We start from the raw sequence: 19,206 nt of genomic DNA, 5'->3' as shown, positions 1-19,206 counted from the left end.
TTCTTTATGAATGATGACTTAAGTATTTATTAATGCTTCATAGTTTGTCAGGTCAGCTCATGTAAGGGAGCATATGCCAGTTCACTGTGTCAACCTTGGTCCTGAACTGCTCTGGTCTCCTGATGGCCATCCTCCAGGACTGCACTAGGCACTCCACACTGATCCCTCCACGACACGTACCCAATGTCTGGTCTATCCAACCAGGTCTGTAAAAGCGCAGATGCCACTCTTGTATCCAGCAGCTGACCCTTCCCATCTCTGCTTTGCTTAACACGTCAGTATTAGACACACCTGGTACAAAAGTGTGCAAAAAAGAAGATGTCACAATGGATCCAGTTGGTGCCTCTGGCCACCACCCAGCGTCCAGGTCTTAGAAGAGTATAGTAAGACCAGGAGGACCAAGGACCAAAACTCCAATTGTTGTCCACATGCTCCGCTCTAGAGAGTGCCACTCCACCAACCCTGGTATGCCTGTTACTTTACCAGCCTTCAGCTTGTTCACTGCCTGTCAAGTCCCCTCTACTGTTGGTGGATCACAGTTTACAGGTGGGTCCAGACCTTGCATCTGCAGCAGTATTGTGTAGTTATTATAACATGTTTCCAATCTATCAATGAACAGACTCAACCTGTGAGTGAAGTCTGCTTGCCCAAATGATATAACTTTTTTTGTAAAACTGGTGAGTAATGAAAGATCGCTCAGAGTGTTTGTTCCTACAGACATTGACCATTGATTCCAATTTTGTTTTTCTGCCAGGCTGTTAACACATTTATTTCTGCTGTAAAATGGGCATTCTAATATGGGTGTTAACGGAACTTCAAGGGTGTTGTTGCACCAGGCCGTACACCAGAGGACTTTGCTAAAACTCTTAAAAGACACTAAAAAGATTAACCACTGAGACCCTCTCACATCTAAAGACAATTTGTCAGCAAGCCATTGAAGTTTTAGTCTTAGACTGAGATTTTGCAAAGAATGATGGTCACTAACTACAAGACTAGAATACGATTCAAATTTTTTGAGCAGAGAACAAGATGTAGGTAGAGATGGAGTTCACATCTAAGTTTATATCTCTTATAAACAGATGTTTTAAAATAATTTACATTGAGTAGAAATGAAAAGAAAGTTAAACACTGAAGCAACATTGCATGTTACTGCAACAATCGAAGAACTATCCCGTAGTTCAGAATAAGAGTACCGTAGGAAAATGTGAGTCATCTAACCATGAAAACAAACTGATCAAGCTTTTACTTTTAAAATCCCAGTTGTGGTTTATTGTACCTGTCATGTCAGCCTGGAATGAATTGACAGACAAGGCACACAAACACACAGGTGCAGAGATCTGACTGCAGCTCTGAGCAGAAAAGTTTTTCAATCTCTTGAGTTCTGAGTGGACATTCAGCGGCTCTAGACCGATCTACGCCCATGTTCATATTTTGAAGCATGAAGTGAATGAATGTGCTCATGCTTAACACTGGCTGCGTCCTTGACGGTTGGGTCCCTGAGAAACACAGTTTGCATACAACCACACTTAAGACTTACGACAATATTAAACACGTTTGATATTATTGTAAGGCCAAGACTGAAGAAAGACTGCCTTAAAAGTGCTAAAATTGAGTCTTATGACCGCCTTACACCTAACAACTGAGACAACGGGAGCGAGCTGCAACTTTAGCAAGAGCCCCATGATTCTGCTCCGATTTTGGAATTTTGTCTGCGACTTTGAAAATTGGAGGAAAAGTCGGTAGGTGTCAGGCTGCCTTAAGCCATAGTTCTCTCGCAGACTGAATAAGACTGTCCCCCAGGATTTTCTTATATTTGCAGCGTTCATTTTACCTTCTATCTTTACAAGCCTTCCAAGGCCGGCTGCCGAGAAGCATCCCCACAGCATGATGCTGCCACCTGTGCTTCGCAGTGGGGATGGTATGTTTGTGGTGGGGTGTTCTTTTGTCTGTATGGTGCAATGGCAGCCAGGATTACTGATTGACCAGTGACTGGACTGTCCAGATACAGTTTTCATTATACTACAATCACTTGCTGCTCTCAGGTGATCTCCATTTCACTTATTGTGAGATTACTAGTACAGTTGGCAGGACTTCTGTTAAATTAGGTCAGTCACTTTAAAAGTGCTGAATAGTTATGCAGTCTTATTTTATATTAAATTTGAATACATTGACATTACTTTGTATAAATCTCTTTTCACTTAGACATTAATGAGTGTTTTTGTAACTTTTTTGTCAGAAACGCCAAATAATATTGACCATGATTGATTTATAAAATCAATAAAAAGATCAAACATCCAAGGGGTTGAATACTTTTTATAGACGCTGTATGTGGACTGTTGAGGGAAACTGTTGTCTAATAACATTGTAGACATGAAAGCACTCTCAAAATTACTCCATCCATAAGGCCAACCTGTCCAGACTTCTAAGACCACAGCCACTCAGACAACTAACTCTTCATTTGGAAAATCTGCCAGAACTGCAGCCCTTCTGTTTTCTCCAGTGCATGCTAAAAATAAAAGCCTGTATGTCACTGCTGATCAAAGATAAGGAAAGAAAAGACAAGACAGGTACAGAAAAAGAAAAAAGAAGAGACACAGTCAGCAAGGTTGTCGAAGTGATTCATGGGTTGCGGGCATCAATAAAAGCGATAACACCATCACAGCATATGTTCCAGCTATTAAAACAGAGCAGATGGCATCATACTGGAAAAAATAATAGCTCAAAGTTTGGACTGATGATGGGAATTTTCCGCAGGGAGCTGCATGAAATGTCTACGGTGCCCTTTGACTGGCATTTGGACATGCTGCTGTACTGATTATCCGCGGTAGCCAGGACTGTATTCTCTGCTAATAGGGCAAAACTGACATGCTGTTCATTAGTGGGAACTATAATCAAAGGTACACAGGTCCTCATTAAATAACTGCCAATCACATTTCTAGGATCAAGTCAGAGACAGCCACAAGAGGCTTGGCTGATTACTAAAGGATGGTGGAATTAGGCCTGGTTTTCACAAGGATACTCTTTAATGATACCATGTTAGATGAGAGAGACAGAAGAATGAGTTTGATTCTGAATCACAGAAGAAGAAGCTTTTTCTTCCTTCAAAAGAAACTGAAAGTTATCTCAACTGGATGAAAGAGACTGTGCCAAATTAAAAAATGGATGACTCTAAAATATAATAATAAGAGTGGCACAGTCTACCCAGCTGTGCCACTGTCTATGCAATATATTTTCATTATGATAATGAAATTTACAGTTTAATTAATTGCTAAGGGGACTGAGCCGCTACAGTTGAGCATATGTTGGAGAGATTCATTTTCAAACACCAATGGCTCTGTTTGTTGTTGGGGCTGGGCGTGTGTGATTGTGGAGCAGTCTTTAGGGGTTATCCATGGACCCACAAAGAGGGAGGCTGGTTGGTGGGTGGCTGGAACAGTCGTGGTCGAGCGCAGCACAACGAGTGCAGGCAGGTGGTGGAACCAAAGAACCAGGGAGGGATGCTTAATAGGACACCCAAAGGCTGGCAGTGATGCAATAGAGATGGAGAGGGTGCTGATCAAAGGGGTAGGATGAGCTGAGAGCAGTCATCAGTGGGATTTAGTCCCAAAGAACTGCCACAGTGTTTTTCACTGTAAATACTGGGGCATGTTATTACTGAAATACAAGCCAGATAGCATTCAGACTAATACTCAGAGCACACTGGCATTTTAACTCTCATATGCAGGCCAGCTTTGCCTTATGTTTTCTCTCTTTTCCAAGCAAATGAAGCTAATGGACTGAAGTGTAGCAAAAAAGTGCAGTTCCTTTAGAGTCCACTTGTTGCTAGAAGCAAAATCCCCAAAAGTCACATTAACTTCAATTTCAAAATGGCTACTTTACAGCAGAAATCGACATATTTAAAGTCACTTCAGGAATTGTTTTCTTTTATAACTCAAGTTCTGCAGAATACTGTCCCTTCACCACCTCTTTGCCTGTTTGCAACTAAAGATATGAATCACTACAGGGAAAAAGCTGATCTAAAGCTTTGTATTAAGAGAATGTCAACATTAATTCAGTTTCACATCCATCACTGATGAAACTGGCTGATGTTTGCCTTCAGGCTCTGCTTTGAGTACAGAAAGTCAGGTCCACATAAATGTCAGGGGACCTGATCTGTGGCCACACATCAATGTCCATGGTCCAGGAAACAGTATGGATATCTGTCGAGTCTACATCTCCCTAATCTAAGTGGATGGCAGTCGTTTTTTCTTCTGTTTTCATTCATTACCCATTCAACTGTGTTTCAGAGAGTTTTGCCACCCAACTGGTTGAGCAGTCATATCATTCGCTTAAAGTGACATCAGTGCATACCATCTAAACTTCCCCATGTGCATGTTACTGGAAGACACCACTAGAGGGCACATGAGAGAGCTCAGGTTGTATACAACTAATTGATGTGTGGGATGTAAACTATAAACATGGAGACACTCAGGAGGTTATAAGGGGGTAACTACTAATTTAGTATTAACATCAATAATCTCAACATCGTTTCAATAACCTTTCCCTCCGAGCATAGACAGTCCCAGTAATCAGTTTAATTAGTGATTAGTGATAACTGGTTCCATTCATGTTCAGAGATGTGGTCAATTCAGCAGCTGATTAAAACAAAGATTCCTTGTCAATGACTTGTTTAGCTCTTTGTTATCATGTCATCAAATATGTATTCAATGAAAAATTTGGGCACATTCAACTAAAAGTCACCCCATTCCATGATCACATTTTAAACCGAAGTGGCGATTCATACAACTGGCTTTTTCTGTCCCAGCTAGTTAGACCCAGTGCTTGGTGAATTCTGCTTCACAGTTATAGCAAGAGCTGACACTGAAGGACCAGAAAGTGACTTGCTATTAATGCTTAGAAGTCACAGCCAGTTATTCCAACTTTTCGGACACCTCCTCCTTAAAATCCCAAAAGTCAGAGTCTCTCTTTAAAGAGAATCAGGGGAGCAAGTGGCAACATTTAACATGCTTTATTGTCTTCTTTATCCAGATCAATAACCAATTCCAGTAAACCATCACCACAAGAAAAATCTAAGGCTAACTTTTTCAGGCAGTCTGGTTTGGTTCAGTACTGTACATTTACTTGCATTTATGGGAAAGTCTTAATTAGGTTAAAACCCCTTGAGTTTCAGAGGAGATCCTTTGGACAGAAATGTACATTACAAACATTGATGGACAAACCACTAAACGGAGCACAAGCTAATCCAAAGTAAAAATGGACATCACAATACCAGACAATACAGAATAAAGCAAAACAGAACAATAACTATCAAGTAGTAACAGGTCTATAAAATCAGAAGATCCTGCTTGTGGCAGATTTGGGTTAGAGTGGCTAATCCACTTATTGCAAATAATCAGTCTGTAATAGACATTCTGGACATTGTTAACAGCATACTAAACATGATTAAACTTGAAATGTTTTAATATCAGATTGAAGGACTGATTCAATCTGTTGTAAGTCTGTTTTAGATGTATAAATTACAGTATCATCTGCATAAAGCTGAAAACAACACTTGGAGCAAATTGAAGGGAAGATAGAAATGAGAAGAGGATCAATTATGAATCTTGGGGCACGTCTTGCTGTTGAATTGAAGTCTCTGATTTGTGTCCTTAGAAAACACATGTCTTCTACTGTGTAGGTAGGAGTTGAACCAGAGTGTTGCGTAATGTGATAGGGAAACAGAATACAGTTTGTCTAAAAGCAGGTAGTGGTCAACCTGATCAAGAGTTTTTGTCAAGTCAATGAATATTAATAAGATATTGTTGGGATCAAGAACATCTCCCGCTCTTATGCACAACGATGGGTGATTCGTGAACATTTCCAGATAGCCGGTATTTGGCATTCTGAACCTCCACAGGTATCAAAGTCTTATGGAAAAAATGATTTTTGTTGGTTCATTGCTTGTAAAATTACCTGTTGTTGAACTGTAGTAGAGCAATAAATGATTCATACTGTCCTAGTTTTTCTGCTACTGTTGTGTTTGGGTACCAAGAGTACTTTTCTGACCCAAAAGAGCTGAGCTAGACTCACTTCAATCTGTTGATTGGTTAAAAGACATGTCACTTCCCTTGCAACTACAGGAATAATACACAATCACATTTTAGCAAATAATCCTTGATTAGATTGAAATGACAATCTAAGATGACAAGTTACAAACCAAAGTGATGTGTCATTTCTAAACCAGCTGGCCCTTTTATGGCAACAGGTGTTGGCTTAATTTTCCATTTTTGTTGTTGTTTAACAAACATAATAAAGCCAAAATTGTTCCATATTAAGAGATGTGTGGAAGCTAAACAAGTGGCTGAGCTAAGCCAAATATCCTGATTAAAAGACTTCCCATCTCTGTAAGTGAAGCAGCAAAAATATTGGCTGTAAAATCACAACAGGAGTCAGGGTTTGCTGTGCAGAACTGTACTGAACCAAACCAAACTGCCAGGTGAAATCAAGTAATTCTGAAAGAATCATGACGGTAGATTGTCTTAGCTATTAATTTAACCATAGACATAGACTATTTTGCTCTGATGACTTCCTCTTTCTCATCTTCTCTTTCTCCAAATAGGGCTCTTTTACTCCAAAAAATTGAGTCTTAAACTCAAAGTGGAGAAACCAGTGGGTCATGGTGGCTTTATCCATTATTTGTCCTGTCCAAGGCTCTTTTTCTTCCTGAGCAGCATAATTTTTGCCTCACAGCTTATCGCCTTATCACCATGAACTCCTCTTTCAGGTTACGCTGGAACGGTTTATCTATTTTTTTTCTTCAGCTAAGAATAAACTACCCCTGATTTGATAATTCTCTCATTCTGATTGGTATTCATTAAAACAACCGACAGTGAGGAATTACTATGCACAGTAGAACTGACTGAAACCATGTTCACTCTGCTCTGACAAGCGGCTCTGTGCTGGAGGATTAATCTCAGTCTGAGTAGGTCTACATGGCTGATTTAACTGTGCTCCTTATTTTTCTCACTATATCTACTTCCACTTTAGCAATACACCAGAAATATTTCATCAGAGCAGATTTAGAAAAAAAAAAAAAAGAAAAAAAGGCTTCAGCTCCAAAAAAAAAACAAAAACAAAACAATCCTATACTTTATGTGGGTATCAGAGAATGATAATTCCATCATGCTAAGCCAAAGATTTCAAAGTGAAAAAAATTACATCACAATGACAGTGGTAAACCTTAGCGCTAAATGCACAGTTGCCCTATTTCAATGGCCCACTGCCTGAGTTCACTTGGACAGTCATCAAGCTGTCCAGGTTAATGGTTTGCATTTAGGAGAGCTGAAACATTTTTTCAAGTGCTGTGATTGGTAGATCTGGGGAAAAAAGATAAAATGTGATACTAGGCACATTTTAATGTTAAAATTGTTAACTTGTTAAAAGAGAAGCTCTGGTGTAATGAACTTTTAATGAAATCATTTTGTCCAAACCAAAAAGAAGGACATACACCATATCGACAGAAGTATTTGTCTGCCTGATCCTTACACCAACAGGAATTGTAATGACATTGTATTCAAATACGTGCACTTTAACATGGAGTTGCCCCTCCTTTTGCAACTATAATAGCTTCTTCTCTTATTGGAAAGCGTTCAACAGGAGTTTGGAGTGTTATTGTGGGGAATTTATTTCCATTCATTCCATGGAGCACATATGAGGTCAGGCAATGATGTTGGACAGGAAGGTCCTGGCTCTCAATATCTGTTCCAGTTCAAAGGTGCTCAGTGGGGTTGAGGTCAGGGTTCTGTGTGGGCCAGTCAAGTTCTTCTATACCAGACTCATGAACCATAGGGGCAGATTCACAAAGATTCTTTGCTCCGTGCTCGTTGCCCAGACTTTAGCGCAAGAATTGCACACATAAATAACTCCTCTTTTGCAACTAATCCACCAAAGAATAAGCACTGATTGCATGCAGATGCACATTTAGCCAGCCCAGCACAACTAGAGTGTGTTTTTCCACAGGCTAAGTGGCACATCAGTGGTTGTCACCAACAAGACAAAGACAGAGTGAGACAGAAAAAAAACAGAAAAAAAAACAGACCTTGTTCCTTTAATGACAATGCACACCTGTTGGCATATTGGATGATTATAAGATATGTGTGATTCAGAGCCAGGAAAAAAAAAGAAAAATACAGCACACACACATCTATATTTCTGGTCAGTTAGGGCTGAGATAAGTCGTTCTGTATGGCATTCAACTCTACAGAACATGTTTCCACTGCTTCACAGTCCAGTATCAGTGTGTTTTACACCACTCCATCCAACGCTTGGTATTGGACTTGGTGATGAGGGGCTTGCACGCATCTGTTTGATCATGGAAAGACATTCTGTGAAGCTCCTGCTGCAGTTTTTGTGCTTACCTTAATGCCAGTGGAAGTTGCTTTGGAATCAGCAATGTTGGTGACTTTAACACACCTGGCACCTTAGCAGTCATTGACCCCATTCTGTGATTTTAAGTGGTTTGCTGCGTCATGGCTGAGTTGCTGTTGTTCCTAAATGCTTCCACTTTCTAATATCACTTACAGTTTACTGTAGAATTTCCAGCAGGGATGAAATTTAAAGAACCGTCTTATTGCAAAGGTGGCATCCATCACAGTACCAAGCCTGAAGTTGCTGAGCTCAGAATGGCCTACTGTGTATCACAAATGTCTCCAATGTCTTTTGCACTGTACAAATCGACCGATGAAAGTTATTGTTTCATGAAATTTCTTATCCAAACCAACTACTTCAGTGGCCTGATGAGCAAAAACTGTAATGGCTGACACATTCACTTATCATACCTTATTCTATATAGGATGGGTTTACAAACTTTAACACAATCAATATGAGGTGCATCTAAGTGACCCAGTCATCCTTATATTTTTCTTGAGGTGGCCCTCAGTGAAGGAGGATTGGACTGCTGTAATACATGAGGAAAACATGGATTTCTTGGAGGAAACTTTTTACTGTATGATTTCTAGAGTCAGTGAGTGGGTCAAATGCCAATCTCAACAAAAAGCCAAGGAAATATTCAAATGAGAGGCCTGATTGATTCCCAAAGAGGCTAATTAGTAAAATACTAGTACATGTGAGCAGAGTGCTTAGGAGTGTATATGAGCAGTCGATGCTTGACAAGGGGGTGGGCAAAAAAGAGGCATAATTGAGGCCACTACATCAAACCGTGGCCATGTTTTTACAGCCACAACAAAGCTCTAGAGGAAAGATATGACTCGGTTTTGACAGTCTCTTTGCTTTTGTCCACTAGTCCGCTCTTCTCTTTATGTTCAAACAAGAAAACACATCACAAAAAACCTTCAATGTGCTTTTAAAGCAGTCTGTGTTCAGAACAAAGAACGGTCCCACTACCAGCTTGATTATTTTCTGCCTTTTTTTATATTCCATTTTATTTGATGAGACACTAAACAGCGTTTGAAAAGCGCCTGTGATCGACTCTCATTCTGAGTGTAAAAACCAATGAATGTGTGAGAGGGGTTACAGAAACCTCCAAAACTGAATGGTGTTTCATTATTATCACTGAGGATGTGTTTTTCTTTTATTCAGATTCAAGCCAGAGGATGAAAAAACAATTAAGAAATGTGTTTCTTTGTGTGTGACTTCAGAAGGATGTGTGTAGGCAGCAAGGGGCTGTTACTGTTTCACGTCTTCATATTCTCTAAGAAGCAGCAGCAGCGTTGTGTAGGCTCCATGCTTTCCAGTACTGATGTTCTCACCGACTGATCTTACCTTCAGCTGAAGGCTTAAAGGTATGGCCAGCCCATGAAAACATTATGTCTTTGTTTACCATGTGCTGTTTGTGTTTAGTATGCTGCATGCAAACCATCAGCTCCTCTATGATAGCCACATTAAACACACGTAGCAAAGGTTTGGCTCTGCACACCTTCCAGCTGATATCATGAGACACCGCTTTAGCCTGAGGGTCAGGAATAAATTCTAGTGGAATTCAACATGGCTGCAGCAGACCCAGGGTAACACCGGGCATGTACACAGATTATTATTCACATAATTTATTTAATATAGCACAAAGTTACTTTTCCCAATTTACTGCTGTGGTGTTCCTGCTGTTATTTTCTGTGTTGTGTGTGTGGTTTCTTGATGGGATAAAGAAAGGAAAAGTCATTTTAATCCTACACCTTTTGCCTGTGTAGTTTTGACAGGCCAAGGAATGTGGATTAAAATGGACAGCAGCTCTCAGTCCACTTAAGCTGTACTGAAGTGAAGCCAAATATAAAAATAAAACTTGTTCAGTGTTTATGATCAGGACTCATGTTGTGTGGGGGGACACCAAAGACAGCTGAGCAGGCACAAGTGAGATTGTTACATCGACTATAAGCATTGTAAGTTATGCAGGCTCACATAAATTAAGATAACTTTACTTGATAATCAAGGAAATGTACACGTTACAAGGTTTTTATCTTGTGATGTTTAATTACAAGGTGAAGAAGACCATTTAACACTTTTATCAAGTTAAGTTGACTTAACCCCAAATACAAACTGTTTAAGCTCCTAACTTACAGGGCACTGCATACAGAAAAAGCAGACTGACCAAAACTCAACTGTCACAAAGTCCCTCTTAATGACCACTCAACAGTCACAGATTCACTCTGATGACCATTTAACAATCACAGAGTCACTCTGAAGATCACTCAACAGTCACAGAGCCACTCTGAAGACCACTCAACACCCACAGAGTCACTCTGATGCCCACTCAACAGTCACAGAGTCACTCTGATGCCCATTCAACTGTTACAGATTCACTCTGACACCCACTCAACAGTCACAGAGTCACTCTGATGCCCACTCAACTGTCACTGAGTCACTCTGATGCCCACTCAACTGTTACAGATTCACTCTGACACCCACTCAACAGTCACAGAGTCACTCTGATGCCCACTCAACAGTCACAGAGTCACTCTGATGACCACTCAACAGTCACAGAGTCACTCTGATGACCACTCAACACCCACAGAGTCACTCTGATGACCACTCAACAGTCACACAGAGTCAGAAAATAGAAGTTTCATTGAACAAGCCTCTTAGCTCTGCTTAATGTAAAATATTTCTCTCTGCTTTTCTATAATTTAGATACTGTAAGAAAGCTCACTGTGGTAAAATGCTTCACCTCAAATGTATATTTGCACTAATTAATCTTCTTTATATACAAATGAGTGATTTAGACTATGTACCATAAAAAATTCCTCACCTTATATGTACATCGCACTAATCAGTTATCTTAAATTATCTTACCAACCTTATGAAAATTTGGCCACATCCTTGCATGTTTTACAACCTTTGCACATCTTGCTACCATACCACCAATGCATACGGTTTTATATATACTAGAAAATTACCTAAAAAGAGCTTGAGCATATTTAAATCTTGTACTGTTTTCAGGTTTATTTATTTTGGTTTTTAATGTTTAATGCCTCTATAATGAGAGTAAAGCTAAATTCCTTGCTGTCATACTTGGCCAATAAAGCTGATTCTGTTTCTGTAATGAAATATGTATCACAATGTCAGACTTGCCTTGCTTTTACTGTGTTGTAAAATAACTTGAATCTTCCTTCCCACGTCATTTGTTAATCATCATTGTAAGCACTACATACTGCATGTGGGACCACCTGGGACCATCCAGGACCTGCAGTGATTTCTTTGACCTGACTGCTCCCTCCCGCAGCAACAGTAAACCACACACTCCTGTGAGATTTGCATTCCCACAAGATTCCCAATGCAGCCCTCTAGTAGATTCATCAAATATTTAAGTCACAGTCAAGAAGTAGTCCAGTACAAACCCCTACCTAAAATATTCAAACTAACCAGGTAGGTATATCATATTAATGGAGTAAAGAGATCCTGGCAGACAAACAGCACATCTCTTGTGACCAAGTTTGCATGCAGTCCTTATCTCAGGTTATGACAACAAGCATCTGGAACATGAAAATAAGGTCACGTGAGATGTAGAACACCAACGCCTGTGATGTTGTGCACACATGGATTGATTAATTTGATATGTCATGTTGCAACCGTTATACTATAAACTCTTCTTGAATTGTCTGGAGATGTCAGTGATATCCTTGCATCTGTCAAGTGACGTAGTTCCTACATTGCATCTCATCTTAATAAGTGTCATGTTTTCTTCTGTAGCCCCAATTTATGGCAATGTCTCTTTAAAGTTTGGATACTTATGATATTGTAAAAATTCTCGACTAAAATAGCATTTCCTTATTGCTCAGAGGCTGTCCTGTTCCTGCTGCTCAGACCAGTCACGTCATCAGTGGCCTGTCACAGAAAACCTCTGTTAGTTCAACACATTTCACAAATTTCTTTTGTCAAATTTTGTTTTCTTTTTTAATGGGTAGCTTTTCAATCAGATATCAGTAAAATCAGAATCAGTCCAAATTGGGTGGAGTCACTTGTACCCCCCCAACACTGAAAGTATTTGGCCGTGTCCTAGGCAGTGTTCTGCTCTGAGTGGCTTGTTTTAGCCAGGCTAGACCAGCTGACTACCAACCATGAAACAACCACTGACATCAGAGAGTGAAAAATAAAAACTCTGCTACCACTTATTTGATTAGACTATCAGCTGCAGGCAGTATACAAGGAAAACAGCATCATCTGCTTTGCTTTTCCTGTAAGTAGTACTCTATTTCTGACTTCAAAATCTCAGAGAATATCTGAGTTTTGTTACCACATACGTACATTCTTGACTATATTTTGGAATAGCCCTAAAATGCATTCTTAGAAGGTTAGAAATGCTGTGTCATCAATCTTTACACAGCCAGTGCTTGATACACTTCAAGCTATGCTGGGCTAATTAGCTTCTTGCTCCAGCTTTAAATTTACTCTTAAGTGTGCCATCAGTCTTCTCATATAAATCTTGATTTTGTATTTTTCTACTGGCTTAAACTTAGGGTAATTAAGTTCTTGTTTGGGCACAGACCTGCTTCTATAGGTAAATTGAAAATTATATGATGAACTCAGTCATGGAAAAAGGAACTTGTCATGGATTCAAAAAGAAATTAGAAGGGGATTAAAAAGGTAAATGTTTGATAACACAAGGTGCAGATGACTTCTGAAACATTCATCACTTACTTTACCTCATTTTTAAACCAGTGAAAATTGTATTATAACAAGATACAGTCAAGTGTATCAGTGTTAGGCACGATATATTTACATGGGGCCCAAGGTCAAGCTCAATGGCATCTCTTTTTTTCTGGGACTTTCACCTCTGGCGTGTTCACCATCTTGGGACATCCACAGCACGATGAGGGGCTCATGGCAACCCTACTTCCCACCCATGTAGCACCCTAGGTCGTGCTTACTCGCCACATCCATCCTTTACTCTGCTTTAGTGTTATGTTTTCAACAGATTATTTCCTCATGCAAGAACATCAAGAGCTCCACTTAGGGTTTGTCAGTCCTCCTTCCCACCAGACAGTGTCCTCAGGTGGCTTATTCGCCAAATCTCTGCCTTACTTCAGCCTCATTAGAGTGGTGCAGGAATGAGTCCTAAAACACAGAAGTGAGCTATCATTTTACCACTTCCAGTTCCCTTGTCTGGATGTCAATGGGATTTTTGACTGAGGTTTTGGTAAAGCTTGCCACATCTATTTTGGGGCAGTTTATCCCAATCTTCTCAAACTCCATCAGGTTGGATGGGGATTTTCCTGCACAGCCATTTTCAGATCTCTCCAGAGATGGGTTCAAGTCAGGGCTCCAGCTGGGCCACTCAAGGACATTCACAGTTGTCCCAAAGCCACTCCATTGTTATCTTAGTTGTGTGCTTAGGGTCGTTGTCCTGTTGGAAGATGAACCTTCGCCCCAGTCCAAGGTCCAGAGTGCTCTGGAGCAGGTTATCATCAAGGATGTCTCTGTACATTGCCGTATTCATCTTTCCTTTGACCCTGACTAGTCTCTCAGTTCCTGCTGCTGAAAAAACCTCCCCACAGCATGATGCTGCACCCACCATGATCCACTTTAGGAATAGTATTGGCCAAGTGATGAGCAGTGACTGGTTTACTCCAGACATGACACTTGGTATTCAGGCCAAAGAGTTCCATCTTTGTTTCATCAGACCAGAGAATTTTGTTTCTCATGGTCTGAGAGTCCTTCAGGTGCCTTTTGGCAAACTCCAGGCGGACTGTCATGTGCCTTTTACTGAGGAGAGGCTTCTGTTGGACCACTCTACCATGCAGGCCTGAATGGTGGTGTGCTGCAGAAATAGATGCCCTTCTGGAGGGTTCTACTCTCACCACAGAGCAATGTGGGAGCTTTGTCAGAGTGACCACTGGGTTCTTGATCACCTCCCTGACTAAGACCCTTCTACCCCGATCGTTCAGATTGTCCGGGTGAACAGCCCTAGGAATGGTCCAGGTGGTTCCAAACTTCTTCCATTTAGGATTACGGAGGCCACTGAAATGTTTCTGTACTCTTCCCCAGATCTGTGCCTCGATACGATCCTGTCTTAGAGGTCTATAGACAATTCCTTTGACTTCATGGCTTGGTTTGTGCTCTGACATACACTGTCAACTGTGGGACAGTATATAGACAGGTGTGTGCCTTTCTAAACCATGTCCAATCGACTGAAATTACCACAGGTGGACTCCAAGCAAGTTGTAGAAATATCTGAAGGACGATCAGTGGAAACAGGATGCACCTGAGCTCAATTTTGAGTGTAACGGCAAGGGCTGTGAATACTTATGTAAATGAAATTGTTCTGTTTTTTATTTTCACTTTGTTATTATGGAGTATTGTATTTAGAGTTTTGAGGTCAAAATCAAATTGGTCCATTTTGGAATAAACCTGTATCAACAGAATGTGGAAAATGTGAAGCACGGTGTGAATACGTTCTGGATGCACTGTACTTTATAACACCCAACGTGGCAAATGAGCATGCCTCTCACTCGTATCCTAGACATGCGGGTGATGACGATGGTTGACATAGATCTTATTTTCAATTATCAAAAAAAAAAAAAAGTTGAAAAATCCCATAGGCTTGGTGCCGCTGGAACCCATGCAATACTAACTTCCGGGTTTTGCCTACAAAATTACATCATCACTGCACCACTCTATTTTTGGCCCAAACATGCCTATAAATTCTGCAATAAATCAATGAAAACATTGGGTTACTGTTCAGTAAATACACTGTATGAGTGCAGTTTTTATTGAGCACAGTCCTCAATTCAAAACAAGATGTAAGCAGCAGAGATGAGCAGCCTATACTTGTCATATATTGATATTGTTTGGATTGAGACCCCCTGGCATTGAAATTTACATACTGTGCATTTTAGTACCCTTCCTATTATGCATTTTTGTAGATACTTTTACCCCGCAGAGCTACATCCATGCAGCACTCTTTGTATTAATTGCATGCATGTTATGTAAAGAAGTATAAGCATTGCCATTAAAACAGATGGCAGTCCTCAGCAGTATTACAAGCCGCACATTTGTCCTGCTGTGAATTGACTAAATTATGGCATATTTAATTTATGTATATTTTAATAATCCTTAAGGAACAAATGGTAAAATCAACACATCACTTGCAGAAATACTGAATGCTCAAAAAAAAACACAGAATAATTCATGATTATAAAGCCATAACCAGTGATGGCCATCAGATATCAGTTACAATCACCATCATCTGATTCAGCCAGAAGTCTGAGCTCCTGCTAACTTTTTCCTCACATTACTGCACATTTGTATTCCCATCTGATCGCCCCTGTGAACGTCTGCCGAGAGGTGACTGAGGAGCGACGGCAGATGTTGTTACTCCAAGCACGGCACCGTAGATGAGCCCTCTACCATCTTATCTCAATTGGGAGAAGGTCTCCTAAGGTGAAAAGACGAAACCACAAGGGAAAGATGAGGGGGAAGAAAAGGTGGGAGAGCAGAGACAAAAGACTTTAAAAGACAAGGTACCTCAGGGTCTTAAAGCATTCTCTCCTTGTGTCTGCCGTTTCTCCCAGTGCGCCTGTCTCCTGTCTCCAAACAGAGCTGTGAGCTGCTGAGCCCAGGGATATTAATTTGCAGCCTTAATGTTCTGTGGCAAAGGAATTGGAGTCATCTCAGCACAAACAAATTGGATCTCGCTGCTCATCAGTGATGCAAGGCAGACTTGCCGTGCTGAATGACCTCCTCAGGAAAGCAGAGGGGAGGATCTGGCTAAGTTTGGTGGCTGAACACAACAGAAGAAAGTAGCTGCGTCCAAAGTCTATGATTGATGGGTTTCTGATGAGGTCCAAAGTGCAGCCGGCCAGTGGATCGGAATCTATTTGTCAGATATGATTGCAGTGATATTGAGTTAGGGGAAGAAAGAAGACAGTACATGACAATATAGAAGAAAGGGACTATTAAGAAGGAGAGGCAGCACTACAGACAGCATTTGGGAAAAATGTTGAAATGGTGGGCTATTATACAGCCTGTCAGAGCCAACTCCCTTTCAGCTCACATTGTTTTCCCTGGTCACCCTCCAGGACTATTTCTGATCCTCTCACTTTCTGCCTATTTGTTGACCTTTTCTCCAACGTGCAGCATGTAGTGCACAAGTTCAATCGCTAAAAGCACTACATGTTGAATTTATGAGGAAGGGGATGTTGCACTACTGTGGATCTCTTGCTGCAAACATAGAAGCTTTTCCATGAAAGATCAAAATGGCAAGGTTGTGGTCAGGACACCACTTATGTGCCATTAAAGGAGATTCAGATCCCAGATAATGATAGGGGATTTTAGGCCTGGGTATTGGCTACCTTTGAAGTTCATTCACTTGAATGAGGTACTTGAACTACACGTTAACCCTGTCAAGGCTGCCTTAGCCTTTAAAAAAAAAAAAAATTACCTTTGTTTAATAGCAGGAGCATAAACCAGACCTATTTCAGAGCCACAGCCTTGAATGGTGTTTTAAAATTCATTGATTATTAGCATGTAGCATGATGAGAGAATACAGTCTCTCAGTGTGTTTTCTTCCACTTTAAATCACAGCTCTGCAGTGACGTCAGGCACAGCTTATTATAATCACATCACATTTCTAAATATATAAATGCCAATGAAATTACCGCAGTGAAAATGACACTACATTTATGGAGCAGAGTCCTTCAACATAGCAGCAGGAAACTGCTGCACTCCTCCATTTTCATTTCCACACAACGTTAATAGAATTCCCTATCAGTCTAAATTCCTCTGGAGATATCTGAAGAATATTTGCTCCCTTGTGCAGTAATGATTTACCTTGTTTGAACTCTGAAACCAGGCAAAAATATCTAAAAGAGCTAAATATATGCAAAAAGAACATTTAGTGTTTAAGAATATAGGTTTTTCAGATTCATAATATCTCTTTTTTGTCACATCCTATGCGTTCTTTTTAGTCAACATCTCCTTGAGTCTACAAAGCCTAAATCTTTAAAAAGTTGGGACATTTTTTTTACATTCCACAACTTTGCCAGTCTACTCTGGCTCCTGTCCCAACTTTTTGGAGCGTTTTTCAGGCATCAAATTTAGAATGAGTGAATGTTTCTACAAAACAAAGTATTATTAGTTTGAATATTAAATATCTTGTATTTGTGCTGTATTCCACTAAATATAGGTTGAAAAGAATTTGCAAATCACTGCATTCAGTTTTTACTCGCATTAATGTCCCAGTTGTTTTGTAACAGGTGTTTGTGTGTTTACATATCAGTAATCTGATTTTCTATAACATAAATGGCTGTTTGTTGTACTTTTTACAATGACTGTCCCTATAAAAAGACGGTCAACGTTGGATCATGCCGGGCACAGTAGTCATACACCCAGCCATGATCAGCTCACGGCCAGCTAAACCCTGTTATCACCTCCTAGCTCCAACAGCCAGTCACACCTCTTTCTCTCAACACAGTGGTGTATTTAAATATAATAGACTTCTCACTCATCCTTGCTTGCATTAATCCGGATGCACCACGCTGCAGCCTCCTCCTTTATAGCATAAAGTATGTTGCACCCTCATATTCAGATTCGTGCTACTATGTATTAATTGCTTTCAGTTGTATTCAGTACACATTGTCATAAATTTATCTATCCGTATGGGGGTTTCTAGCTTTGTGCTCCTGGGAAATCAAAGCATGCTGCTTGACTAACCCAGGGAGCATTGTTTTAACAGAGCTTTCTCCACCAAGGAAAACTGTATATCCATTTTGTAATCAAATGGTTACATGTATGACGACAGGAAGATGTTCAACCTAATGCCAGCGTTTTCCATAAATTGAAAATGTTATTACTTAAAATCCAAAGCAATGATTCTCAGTTTTTTTTCTAGGAGGTTAGCAGTTGATCACATAGCAAACATTGATGTGGTTTCAATGATATCACCCATTGCTTTCTTTGAAGGAGTTCTGAAGCACAACAATGGTGGTCACCATGATGGAATCACTTCTTGAAATTAACTTCAGGTCAATCAAATAACAGGTAAAGTTAAAGTGAGACTTTAGCCTCTGGGAGGACAGCTACAATCCATCTGCCCATTAGCCAGATCGCCTACACCTCTCATTATGAACTGGTGGACACTAGATATGTAACTACTGACCTTTTTTTTTTTTTTTTTTAAGAAAGTTTAACCCAAGAAAGAGGGTTCCCAGTCAAACTTGACTTGTTAAAAATGTGTGGGGAAGGGTAGGACTTCTCAATTCTCAGAAGGTGATTGGACAACGATTCTGTCTGTCACATTCATGAAAGGCCAATCAGAGCTACAAGACAGAATGAGGTAGTACACATGGGTAGTTCCAATGCTTACATGACCTTTACAGGCTGTTGCTACAGTAGTGAACGGGGAAGCATGTTGGTGGCTAAAATTCATGCCAACGACTACTGGAAGGTGTGCAGAAACATCTTCTTTGTTTAGAGGAGCTTTCTGTGTCACTCTTTGCTCTCACTTTAATAAAGATATATGGTGAAGGTCTGATTAAACTGTGGCTTTTCTACTGCTATATCTTGCGAAAGCCATTGTATACACGGGTTCACAGTACAACTCAACCCCAGCATAACAATGGCAAACTCAAGCCGAATATGTTGATAGAAGAGCAAAAACATCTTTTTATTCTTGAAAAGTTTTCAGCGTGGCTCTTTGGTCTTGTTTTAATAAAGAAACATTATCCAGTTCTGATAAAACTGCAGCTGAGGCTTCATCAGAACTGATCACTCCACCAGCAG

This window comes from Cheilinus undulatus, linkage group 14 (assembly GCF_018320785.1).
Source record: "Cheilinus undulatus linkage group 14, ASM1832078v1, whole genome shotgun sequence".
In the NCBI taxonomy this organism is placed as follows: domain Eukaryota; kingdom Metazoa; phylum Chordata; class Actinopteri; order Labriformes; family Labridae; genus Cheilinus; species Cheilinus undulatus.
The sequence above is the reverse complement of the archived record's forward strand: the minus strand, read 5'-3'. Positions refer to the sequence as shown.